The 12516-nt window shown below is 39.1% G+C and overlaps 1 protein-coding gene across 3 annotated transcripts in view; it reads left to right on the forward strand.

Annotated features, from left to right (window-relative positions):
* The first annotated feature begins 786 nt into the window (after positions 1 to 786).
* Positions 787 to 12516, forward strand: part of LOC135172634 (homeotic protein antennapedia-like) — a 146118-nt gene continuing 134388 nt past the window's right edge. For 2 of the 3 annotated variants that reach the window (XM_064138822.1, XM_064138821.1), the window contains exon 1: positions 804 to 1316. The gene's annotated coding sequence lies outside the window, so the exon portion shown is untranslated. Of the gene's footprint in view, positions 1317 to 12516 lie in introns of all 3 variants that reach the window. The other variant, XM_064138823.1, reaches the window with a different exon arrangement.

A 12516-nucleotide genomic window follows, 5' to 3' on the forward strand; every position in this document is an offset into this window, starting at 1 on the left:
GCAAACCCTCACGGCCCTCACGCCTCTACCGTCAATCCCGTCATCAACACCCTGTCCTTCAATATCAACAAATATCAGTCATCCATAATTTCCAAAATTGCACCCATGATTATCCATCATTACAGCCCTTATGGACCCTTACATCCCTCACAGTACCCACCCCCTAACAACCGATATCCTCATTTGATTCCTATAAATTCCGAATATTACAAGATATTGACCTTCAAACTCTCATACCTCCATTCTCAAGGCCCTCACCGATGACACCCATCAATTACCCATAATCTCGACAATTGCACCCGTGATTGTCAAATTTATACGTGGGAAAAGTGAAAGAAGAATGTAGACTGTGAAGAATCATGTGTACAGACTGAGAGAGATATTCCAGTTTCCCCTCCATTCGTGATTCAACTCCGCCATTAACAACGCCCTTGCATATAAATCGAAAATTCCTCGATAGTGTGAGTCGACTCTTTGCGAGTGTTCGGTATGATCTAACTTTGTTTGATTCACGTATTTTCTCAATGGCTCCATCCACCATAATCTTCTCTCCGTCACACTTGGGTCACAGGTAGTACCATATTTTATGATCCTCTCACTTCCACACAAACACTTTCTCCCACTCTGTTCAACTCTCGGATGATTGCCAGTGGCCGTGTCCCTCTCACTCGTACATATATACCTCAGGACCCTTGTGTTTCAGGTATGTAGTAGTGGTGTATTGTATATGTGAGTGAACACGAGGAGTTGATGCTAGTCCAGCGGCGGCAAGGCGTACGGCGCGAAGGCAGCGCCGCGTTGTGGCACATGGTGGGGACTATTGGCCGTAAACCATCCCGCGGTGAACATTTAACTCACGTATTGCCATCCGACAAGTTTGCTTTGGCCCGCGAGAGAGCGTAACGCGATTCGTTTTGAGGTACGTTCACATTACCGAGACGACAATCGCGAGGTGATTCGGGTTCAAGATTAATCGGAAAAAAAAATATCTGAGATCGTTTGAGTTTTGTTTATTTGTTGGTTGTTTTTTAAAAATATTTTTATTGTTTGTAAGTCGTCGGTACGGGTCTGATTGTCTGTAGCACGTGAAGGCAGTATCGGGCATTAGTAGCATTTGCGTTGAGGAGAATTGGAGGATTGAAAGGACGAGAGGGCTGAAGATCTGGAGAAGAGCCAACTGGAAGATCTGGTGGGACTGAAGGGTGTACTGGGGGAGAACTACTGGGATAATTGATAATGACGAGGACGGCATGGGGTCCTGCAGCTTCATTGTTGACATTACTAGTCCGCTGAATTATCGACTTCGCCGCAAAACGGTAAGTCCATGTTGAGTTAACGTTTGTTAAATGTGGGTCATGGGAATATTGAGGTTAGGCATTTCAATTGGAGGGGAGGGGGGGAGGTTTTACGTGGAGGTGCTTCAGGGGTGGGTAGGGTATCGAGCTTTGAAGGGGTGTCAGGTTAATTGAGAAATATACACTCCCGCCAAATATTTGGCCCCGTGCGAGTGCCGTCGGACAGCGGAGGAATGGCTCATGGAGAGCGCCAATTGCACTCCAGTTTTTATGACACTCGGGGGGTTTGGAAGGTGCATAAAGTTGAGGTAATATCGTGTTAAAATGGGGGGTAGTTCTTTGTTGTGAATGAGACAAGAATTGTGAAGGACAGCGGAGGATTATGACAAGCGAACCCACGTGGTCGCACCTCTGCCCAATCAATCCGTCTTGAGTGGGATTTGATGAGAAAATTTTTCAAGGAACATTCGTGACTTTGAGTTTAATGGGAAATAGGTGTGACTTATGTTGGTTATTAGGATTATTAAAGCGTGATTTACTCTTGGAGATGAAATAATTATTTAATTCTGTGATTAGCTTTTTCATTTTTGTCTGAACACGCCTGAAGCCGCATATGTTGTGTTTGTAAAAAGCTAAACATGAAATTTTGAGTTAGAAATATGTGTGTAGATCGCGTTGAAGAAGAAAACGGTGTTAATATTAACAAGTCAATAAGTAATATGCTGTGAACCTGTAGGATTGTACTCTGGAATCAATTTTTTTTATTTGTTCATCTTTATCTGAACAAAAACAATCGATCTCTACAGAGGACGAAAATTAGAAGATTTAAAACTGGAATGCCTGTTTCAATTAAAGATCCTGTCATTAATCTTGATATGTGAATTAGAAATATGACAAGAGAGCACACATGATAGTGCTTCACAATAAATTCTTCTGGTCTCATGCATGTTCTGATAAATATCGAGTCAACATTCGTGAAATTGGAATTAATATCCAATAAACTTTATCTTCAGTCGATCCGAGAGAATTACTCATCAGTCAATTCTGATATTATTTTTTAAATCGTCTAAACATCCGCCCAAATCTGCAATTAGTTTTTCTATGAAACTGAAGCCAAAAAATCTGAAGTTAAAATACACTTCGAATCAAGAACAAGGTCCTTCCTGAATATTCGCGGGTGAATTGGGAATGTGACAAGTGAGTCCACATGAATGTCCTCAGAAGTCAATTCTTCTCATCTCATGTGCGTTCTGGTAATTCCCAAGTAATTGCTCCCTTAATTAAGTTCCAAATCAGATAAGCACAACCGAATCTTAAATATCGGAATTATAATAAAGTGCTCAGGCCCGTAAAATTAACTAATCATTCATCTCCATCATAAGCCCTTGAGTCACTCCCTAACCACATTTTCACTCACAAAATTGGCCCTCCCAAAAGCCTCAAAAACTTTGGCAAAAATACGTTAACATTCTCACCGTATTACGCCGATTTCAACCAGAATATTCGAAGTGAGGGCACTCGCTATTAGGTATGTCTGACGGAGGCCATAAATAAAGATCCGACGGTCGACGCGGGGCTGCAGGCGATGATAAGCGTTTCTGGTGGCGTTCCCTTTTCCCGTTGGTCGGTTTTCCATGGCAAGTAACCAATCCTCTTGGCATACTCATTCTCAGATCCATACCTAGGACAATATATCTTTCATTTAGCACCCGATAAATTACTCTCAAAATACACAAGTTTCAAATAATTCTAGAATATCCTTACCCTCAAAGGAGAAGAAGATTGAGGATGATGAAGACAGAAGAAAGATTTTCCATGAAAATTCTAAGAATGAGAATCAGATGAAGACGATGTGGTTGATGGGGGCCAGAAGGTTCTCCAGAAAGTCCAAAATATACGGGTTAAAATCAGAGGGGTGACAAGGGTGAAGGTGAACTCACTTGGGTTAAACTAAGAAAAGGCTTTCAAGCATCTCGAGGATGATGAAGACAACGAAAAGTATTTCCTTAAAAATTTCCGGATATGATAAGACGAATAACATCCAGCACGAACTGGTTGAGGGAGAGAGGGGTGAGGGGGGGAGTCTCGGTGATATAAGCAGAATGTTCTCCTAGAGTATAACGAATAGGTAGCTTGGCCGTTGTGGCCCCTACGGGCAGCACGAAATGCTCGTTTCTCATATCAGTTTAGCCCTGTCGGAGAAGTTGCCCGTGGCTGCTCAGGGGATACCGTCGCGACATCACACGATGCCTTATATTCACCCCTACCTCCCCCCCCCCAGCCCCACGGTTTACCCCGCCCACAACACCTTCCGCACCCCCTCCTACCAAGGTTACGAATGTTATATGATCTGAAGCGTTCTATATCATGGGGCACGCGCTTCTTATTCCTTTTCCTCCCGTCTTTTGCAGAACAGAAGGGCCCGCGGCTCCGAGATAAGTGACGCCGAAAGTTGACAAACCCCTGAGGTATGATGAATCCAGGAAAGTGCTTGATCAAATCTGGGGGAATCTCAGGAAGGCTCTGTAGATAATGGGGTGTGAGACAGAATTACTCAGTTGGCTTTTGCTTATTCAGAAGAATTTTTCGCTGTTGAGGTTTTCGGTTGTCAAGGGTGTGGAGACAGGTTTTTTCGGGGAAGATAGTTGATGGGAGTGAACTTGGGACGCGGAAGGGTTATGAGGTTCGTAGTAGTAGAAGGGCAGTTTTGGAATATTCAGCGGCGAAGTAATGAAATTAATTATCAGGTTAATTAGTTTCAGTTAACAATCACTGGTTTTCTTTGTTGAATGAGAATTGAGATTTTCTGCAACCGAGGAAGAGCTATTTTCAAACCTCATCCGGGTGCTCCAAATATCCCGGTAATATTAAACTTCCGCTTGTTACTTCTTGTGAAAAAAATATTTCGGTGGAGATTTGTCAAGCTGTGGTACCTATTTTCGTTCGCACTTGCATTCAGTGTCTTTAATTATGATTAATTAGAATGTGCAGTTGCTACCGAGGGGTCACATCCGTGCGGAAATTCACATTGTGGTGAAAAATTAATGTCGACTTTCTCGTACATGTTACCTCATCGAAGATGGTCTAACATGACGAAGACAGTTCTGCGTAAGTCCTCCCACTCTTCAAGTTCATTTACCGTGGGTTAGTGAGCCTTCTACCCCTGAAATTCTAATAAAATGGAACCACATAACATATGCCCCAAGGATCAGTTAATTATTAATTAGCTCATATTTGAGGTTGTGATGTGTTCTTGACGTAGCGCCTGTTGCTCGCCGCCATGACAGTTGCCAGTGAATTCTATTCTTACTTTTAAAAATCTATATTGAATCGTTTTTTTCTATTTGACATATTTTTCTATGAAGTTGGGAGGGACCTTACGGTGCGTCGGCCATTGTAAAATTTAGTTTCGTCAAATCTACTGCGGTTAGAAACAACTTTGAATTTTAACCAACGCTGGAGTGATGGGATTCCGAGAAATTGTGCGTTATTATAATGAATATTTGAAAAAGCCGGAATTAACCGGGAAGGGTCATAACTTTTACTCATGAATGTGGATTTTATTAATATTATGAAGTAGCTAACTATTCGTTCCCTGGCAAAACGATCCCTTGGTTTTACGCTGGCTAGGAGCCGCGGCTAAGTTTAAATCTCCCTCCTGCCCACTGACTCACTAATTATCGTGAATTTATAGCTCCTATCCAACGGAAAACGTTTCATTGATCCCGGTTTCATCGTTTCACGGTGAAAACAAATTCTGAATAAAAAATATTGTGGGTCTAAATAATCCAAAAGTCGTCGGACAACTGTCGCAATATCCGATTCTAAAATTCAATACTAAAATGAAAGGACTTGGGTGGATTTCATAATTGTTTGAATAATTATGCGATCCTGGAGTAAGTCTTCAATTTCAATAAACGTATACGATGGAATTGAACGTGTTAAACCGTTCAATTCGAAATACTATGTACAACTGGATATAAAACCACTCTCTCAAATCCAATTACTTCGAACCCCGCGATTTTCCGCCGTATCGGTACGAAAATGAAACGAGTTCATGACGTTATAACTCAAGCGCGATTTTTCAATTTAAAGTCATTACAGTCTCTTTGTCGGAACGAAACAATTATTCTTCTACAGGGTATGTCGTTGAGTCACGAAAAACTGGGACAAGCCTAAATCAAAATATCTATTTCCAAACTGACCAATCAATGCAATTAAAACCTGCGGAGACGTCTTAAAAAGGGACGTTTTTTGTCACAAACACAGTGACTTCAATTTTACCCCAAAGCTCTTTTACGCCGACCAAAAAATACCATTTTCCCCCTCATATTTGTTCTAAACAACCAAATGCCCGAAATCCCCATTCCAAAACTCTTTGAAAATTCTTGTCAAAACAACATTTGATTCGCAGAATTAAATTTTTTTCTCACGCTCTTAATCCTCCTTCAACCTGCTGACCTTTTTGACCTTGTCCGCAAAACAATCCCCAAACAATGTCATTCCAAACACCGTAAAACGTCATTCAATATTTCCCGATTGTCCGCGACCCTCTATTTTCATTGAAAGACCCTATCAGAAGTCGGTAAATTTGTCATCTCTTGGTTCCCTCCTCCAATAAACAAAATACACTTGTTCTTGTACTGAATCACAACGACTCCATACAAATTCAAACGCACAATTCAGGCACTCGGAGGTTCAATGCCACTGGCGACCAAAAAAATCAACAAAATTCAATGACTCCTGTTCCTTCCTATTAATCGAATACATCCAAACACGGGAAAAATACCCGAAACAAATCATTTTATCGTTAACTGAACATAAAATGGTTTTAAAAGTGATCCCGGCAATTTGATCCGGGCAATTTGTATCGCGTGGGTTGTAGGCGGGGGGAGGTAGGGGGAGAGGGCATAGATTTACCGCGGTAGCGAGAAATCGGCCGTTTCGGAAATCGTTTACGACTGGGATCGCACCCCGTTTTGTTGGAGAATTGAGAGTGGAGTAGAGTATCGACGGCTTTATATCAGAGGGGTTGACGAACGATGGAAATTGCGAGAGTCGAGGTAATGCCAGGGACACGAAACGATGCGGTGATGACGCGACCCTCTATACACTCCGATCATGTCTGTCCCGGTTGCTGTGTCCCCCGGGTGACTATATATATCCACCAGTGTAAGCGATTGCCACGAGGAGAGGAGAGTTAGTTTTACGAGTATTTAAATGCAACAACCCCACCGCCATAACGGAATGGCTGCCGTCGGATCGCGTACCACATGCTTTACGTCTTCCCGTTCTGATACCGCTTGGAACAATTACACGACTGACCCATTTTCTTGACACTGATTTTTTTTTAATCGGGATTTTAAAAGGGGATTAAGACGATTTTGGGGGGGGGGGTGAGGTTTATTGGGGCCGGGGTTTTGAAACTTTAGAGAGTTGGATGCTAGTGTTTGTGGGGAAGTTGACGGCTTTTGACTTTTTTCGTCGGTTTCGAGGGGCCGTACATATGTATAAGAATATATATGGGAAGATTACATGGGCGCATATTAACAAAAAATATGGAACATGAGTTACTTATATGATACATGTGTAACATGTGTGTGGGGTACATCATTTTTGGACGATTAACGTGTACGTGAAAAAATAAATCTCAGATATGATTCAAAAATATTATTTTATGATTGAAAAATATGAGAAATATATTTGCCTGATTTATATTTTGTCACATATGGGTTATTTATACTTTGTATAACACGTTTTTGGCTGTTTTATGTGCCGTAAGATTCACATATATATGAATATATTTCGATATGGATTTTTCTTCCGCGGGGGGTGTAAATTACTGAAGGCTGGGATTTTTGGGACTTCGAAGGATGATTTTAAGATCGTTATGGGGTTGGAGACTTCTTTTTTCATTCATCATTGCTGGCACGGGATTAAAACGGTTTTTCAGAAGGTTTAATATTAATCAAAATTGACTGTCAGAGTTGATTGTGAAAGATTTTGAAACTGGAGATTTTAAAATTGGATATTTCAAGACTTTTAAAGACTCAAGACTTTAGATTTTTTAAATTAGATCTCTAGGGGGTGATATGAGGAGCGAGAGTTCATTTTATAAGGAAAATTAGCCTCCCAAGTCTATTTTTTTAACAAAACTTCACCTAAAAGTGGTCGATTGTCATTTCGTCCCGCGTTTCGCCCTCTAGAGGTCCAATTTTTATTCAATATTTCTTTACGTACAGCTTTGGAGGGTGTTTTATTCGATTTTTAAGGGGTTAAACTCAGTTCAGACTCAATGTTTAAGACGTTAATAAAAGAGTTTTGGAATTAGAATTTGGATTGTGGAATTTTTAAATTTTTTTTCCTCCATTATCCGGGAAGGGGACTAAGACGATTTTGTCAAAGTTGGAAGATCAATTGAAATTGTTTTTTTGAGGGTCATTTCTGGGGTTACATTGAATTTTTATTCACGGAATGTAAAATTGCTAGGGTTTTCCCCGTTTCGAACTCTCTTGGAGCAAAAAACTCAACGTCAGACTGACACCGGATCGTCCGTCTTCTGAATGTGAGGGTCGTAAATACTTCACTGGCTTTTTGATAAAATCGGGATATTTATATGTTCAACGTATGGGTAAATAACAAATGGACATTTGTAATCTCTAACATATCTTGGAGATAGAGATACATTCGTGCATTATTGGGTTATTTCGAGGTCTCTAGGCATAACCTATTCAGGCCCATTTTCACATGATTCCAGAATTGTAGAGACATTTATCAAATTAAGCGAGAAGTTGACACATCAATTTTCCAAGCATTCGGAATATTATAAATTGAATGGGAAATGTGGAATTCATTACATTTCAAGCATAAAACGTGTTATTTGATTTTTGTAGACAAATCGTCTGGGAAAATGTTAGAATAGCTATCAACATTCACTTCGCAGGGATTAACGTATGATAGTAGAATGTCAGAACTCATAATTGGAAATTGCATAATTAATTTAGACTGCAGGATCCGGTGGATTAAATGTGTGTCAATGGAAGTATTGATGGATTAATGAAAACAAAAAAAAAATCTAAAATCTATTTCCCACAAATGTTGTTTATATCCTTCATTTTCTTTGTCGATATTCCATAAATATCTTTTATAACAGCGAATTATTTGAGTTTAGGTTCTTAGCAGCGGCTTAATAGCCTCAAAAAGCGATAGATTCATTCATGAAGTTACACTTTTGCTAGAAAAAACGCTTAGAATCGTCCTGAACGTATGACCTCATAAAATTTCTAAAGAACTCCGTGAAAATCCGATTTTTTCAGCGTCCACTTGTGAACATAAAAGTCAACAGTAAATGTTTGTAGCCCGAGGTCGCAAATGAGGGTGCGAAAATGTTTCCGGAGCAAGGTCGAGGCTTAATTGCGTCACCTGTTTGCCGCCCGGTCAGTTAGACTTAGGAACATCAGGTAAAGGTATATGTGCAGCGTGCCAAAGAGCCATGTCCCTGACCATAGGAAACCCCGTCGTAAATTACGGACAGTTGCAGGAGAAAAAAAAATGGATAAAAACTGCAGTGACACGGAGTGCGTTAGAACGTAACGGTACAAATGTCCTCGTGATTCTGCCGAGTTTACAGTCTCTTTTAGCCGCCGAGAGGGCAAGATATAGTCCGGTCAGGCTCTTCAGGTGTTTCAAGTTTATTTGAATTCTTCTTCGATAAAGACAGAGAAAAATTGGATAAAAAATATCCGAAAAATAGTGAAAAATTTTATCATACGAGAATTGATCGAATTGTCCCAATTTTTTTCACTCATTAAATAATTCTGGAATGACGTCAAGTTTTTTTGTTTCATTTTCACATTATTGAGGGGCTTTTTGGCCTCTCAAAAATATTATCAACAAAATTTTGAAAATTAGATGTAATTATTAACTCATAGTTCGTTGAGGCTGAAGTTTAGTCAATTTTTCTGGACGAATGGGAAAAACTTCCCAATTTTCCTTGTACTTCAGGTTTTTTTTGACTTGATTAGTATGTTATTATGACAACTTTTTCAACCAAATAATTATTTTGATGAAGTAATTATCATCGAGATCTCTGTGAGCCAAATAATTAACCTCCAAAAAAGCGATCTCCTCGGAAAAATGAACGAAATCAAAATGCAAATGTCCTGTCGAAATGACATTAAAATACAGTTGTGCTGCAATTCAAAGCAGGAAACGGAAATTTAATTGTTTCTCCCGATCTTTTTATTACCGGCAAGTTGAAATAGCACAGTGGATCTTCATAATTGTTCTGCCAGATAGGTGAATGAAATGCAAACGAGAGACTCAAAAGAATGCAAAACGAGATATCACTCCTCTCGTGCGTGAAATGTGCCACTTGGTTCATGTGTAAACGTATGGAATGATATTAGCATATGTGTTTGTACTGTAGACAGAGGTATGGGTTGCATCGGGGTGGCCAGAGGGAGAAACTCTTGATTAACATGGGAAGTCCCTCTGACACATCTCCACCTGTCCCCCACTCGCGCCCTCCGTTTTTTATTTATTCCGCCCTTTTCGTCGGAAAAAGGGCGGATGATGGCTATCGTGCGACCATTCAGACTAATTTTAACGATCACAAGATGGAGTAGTTTGGGGTTTTTTAATTATCTGAATTTTAGGCGAAAATTGGCGCCGATGGAAGTCATGATTTCAAGAAAAAAAAAAAATATGTCAGACAACAATTGATGTTTTTGACTGAAGAAAATACCTTTTTGGAATACCTTTTTGGTCTTGATTCAGGTCCAAAAATTACTGTTGTGCTGAACGATCCAAATTATTTAAAAAATTTTTCGAAATTGAATTTTTTGCAGGTGAAATAATTTTGATTATTTTTCCCACCCAAATTTCAGCCAATAGAATTGCACCATTTGTTGATATTTTGTATAGCCTACCTCGAATATCAGCGATAATTTTTTGAATATTTTGGTAAACAAACGACACTTAACCAAATAAACCTCTTTTCATGTCATGGCACAATTCTCTTGGCCGAAATTTGGATAGGAAAAATAATCCCCTGAATACCACTCGAGCTTCAAAATTATAGAATATTTCCCTCTAGGTTCCCTGCATACAAATGAAGTCGTCAAGTTTTTCAGGAAAAATCACTCGTGCTTCGCACTCGTGATTTTTTAGCCTGAAAAACTTGACTCCTTCATTTGTTTGCAACGAATCTATCGGGAAATATTCGATAATTTTGAACCACTTGTGGTATTATATGTGAATAATTCCAAATGATAACAATTGTTATTGAATCGTTATTCTCAGTCATGTATTGATTAATAATTAATGGATACCAGAATTCATATTCCTGACAAAGTTAATTTTTTTTCGCACTGATGTTACAATTTTTGAAAAAATTGATTTTAATTCAAAAATCGGAATTACGATGATTGTGCAACTGTCTCATTTCAAAATGTCAGGTGTCTCAGTATAAACTTGAGTCTAGTCCGTCGGATGGTTACAAGAAGACTATAAAAAAAATCAAAATCTTATTCAAATGTCAAAAAAAATGGTTTGGAAAAATTTCAGGGTTGGAAATATGTGGAAGTGCAATAACTGATAAATAACGAGTGTTTTTAATTTTTTTATAGTTCTCTCGATCGTTTAATTCCAACGAACGCGTATGATAACTAACACGCCACAATTCAAATTAATATTAACGATTTCCAGATAAATTAGATTCCGACTTTGAAAATTTTTTGTCGGCCCAAAAAGATTGAAATTTTTGATAATATTAATTCATTCGAAGGGGATAATTTTCCGGAACTTTCTCACCAATTAATATTTCAGGAAGTCATTTAATTCCTATGAAAGCAATCCGCGTCACTATTGTTTGTTCATTGTGTTTATTAGAGATGTTAGAAATGTCATAAAATACTGAATTTGATCCGGCGTTTGCTTCCAAAAAATCATCCGGAAAAAATGGTTTTCCTTCAGTCTGAGAACAAAATGTTGATGTGGAGAACATGTGGGGGTATAATAAATACTCATTAACGTACTTATTACACTGCAGTATCTTGATTCACGTAAGCGAAACCGACACTTCAGATAAGTACAAGGTTATAAAGTTTACCGTGTTCACAATCTCAGCGTGACATCAGTGGGAAGTCACAAAACTGTACCCGAATAAAAGGCATCTAAGCGGACCAAACCGAAAGAATTTCCGGTTTCAAGAAGAAAACCCAAAAATTCGGATCCTCTTTGATCCTCGCGGGGGCCAAATATCAAATCATTTACACCCTTAGCACTCGTTATAATACCCAAACGTCATAACCTCAACCCTTATACTTTTATCAGTGTCAATACTAAATAAAAAAAAACCAAACACTTAAATTTTAAACTTTTCCAGTGACTCATCAGCCTTGATACTAAGAAAACCTGAAAATTCTGATCCTCATTGATCTTCGTGAGGGTCAAATATTGAATCTTTTGCACCCTTATCATTTGTTATAATGCCCAAACATCATAACTTCGACCCTTCCAATTTCATCACTGTCAATACTAAATAAACAAGACCAAACACTCAAATTTTGAACTCTCTCAATGATTCATCGGCCCCCGTACTAAAGATATGACCTTTTATCTGTGCTCTCTTGAATACTAGAACGACTCAAATTACCTCAGGTTGAAGATGAGGCTGGAGAAGACTCATGCCCGAGAGTCGGCTCGAGTAATTATCGCATGGTCCACCGCCCTACACCCAGCACTGAGCATACACACGTAGCACAGCCATAATTAGAAGTGGATTACAGTGAATAGCCTTAAGAAAGATTCTTCGGGTGCATCGCACTTGCGTTTCTCCCTCTACCCATTGAATAAACCATTTTTGGGATGTCTTCCATAAGTGGCAACACCTGCATACCGGAAATGTTACATGTTTCTGATTGTGTACCTTAGGAGTATCAACTGTATTCAGATTCGCGGGGCAAAAGGGGCATGTGTGTATGTGTGTGCGAGTGTATAAAGGTTTTTTTCATATAATTTTTCCTGCGACTAGAAGAGGTCAGTTATTTCCTCGATTTGTCGCGTCAAGTAATATAAGTTTGATTAATTTTCTTGTTATCCAAGTGAAATTGCTACGAGAGAGTAAATAATCAAAGTCAAAATACAGATTTCATAGTTATGCGAAGGTCCATAAGTTTGATATTTGAGGGTTGGTATGAATAAGAGTTACCATTCCAAT

This window comes from Diachasmimorpha longicaudata, chromosome 2 (assembly GCF_034640455.1).
Source record: "Diachasmimorpha longicaudata isolate KC_UGA_2023 chromosome 2, iyDiaLong2, whole genome shotgun sequence".
NCBI lineage: Eukaryota > Metazoa > Arthropoda > Insecta > Hymenoptera > Braconidae > Diachasmimorpha > Diachasmimorpha longicaudata.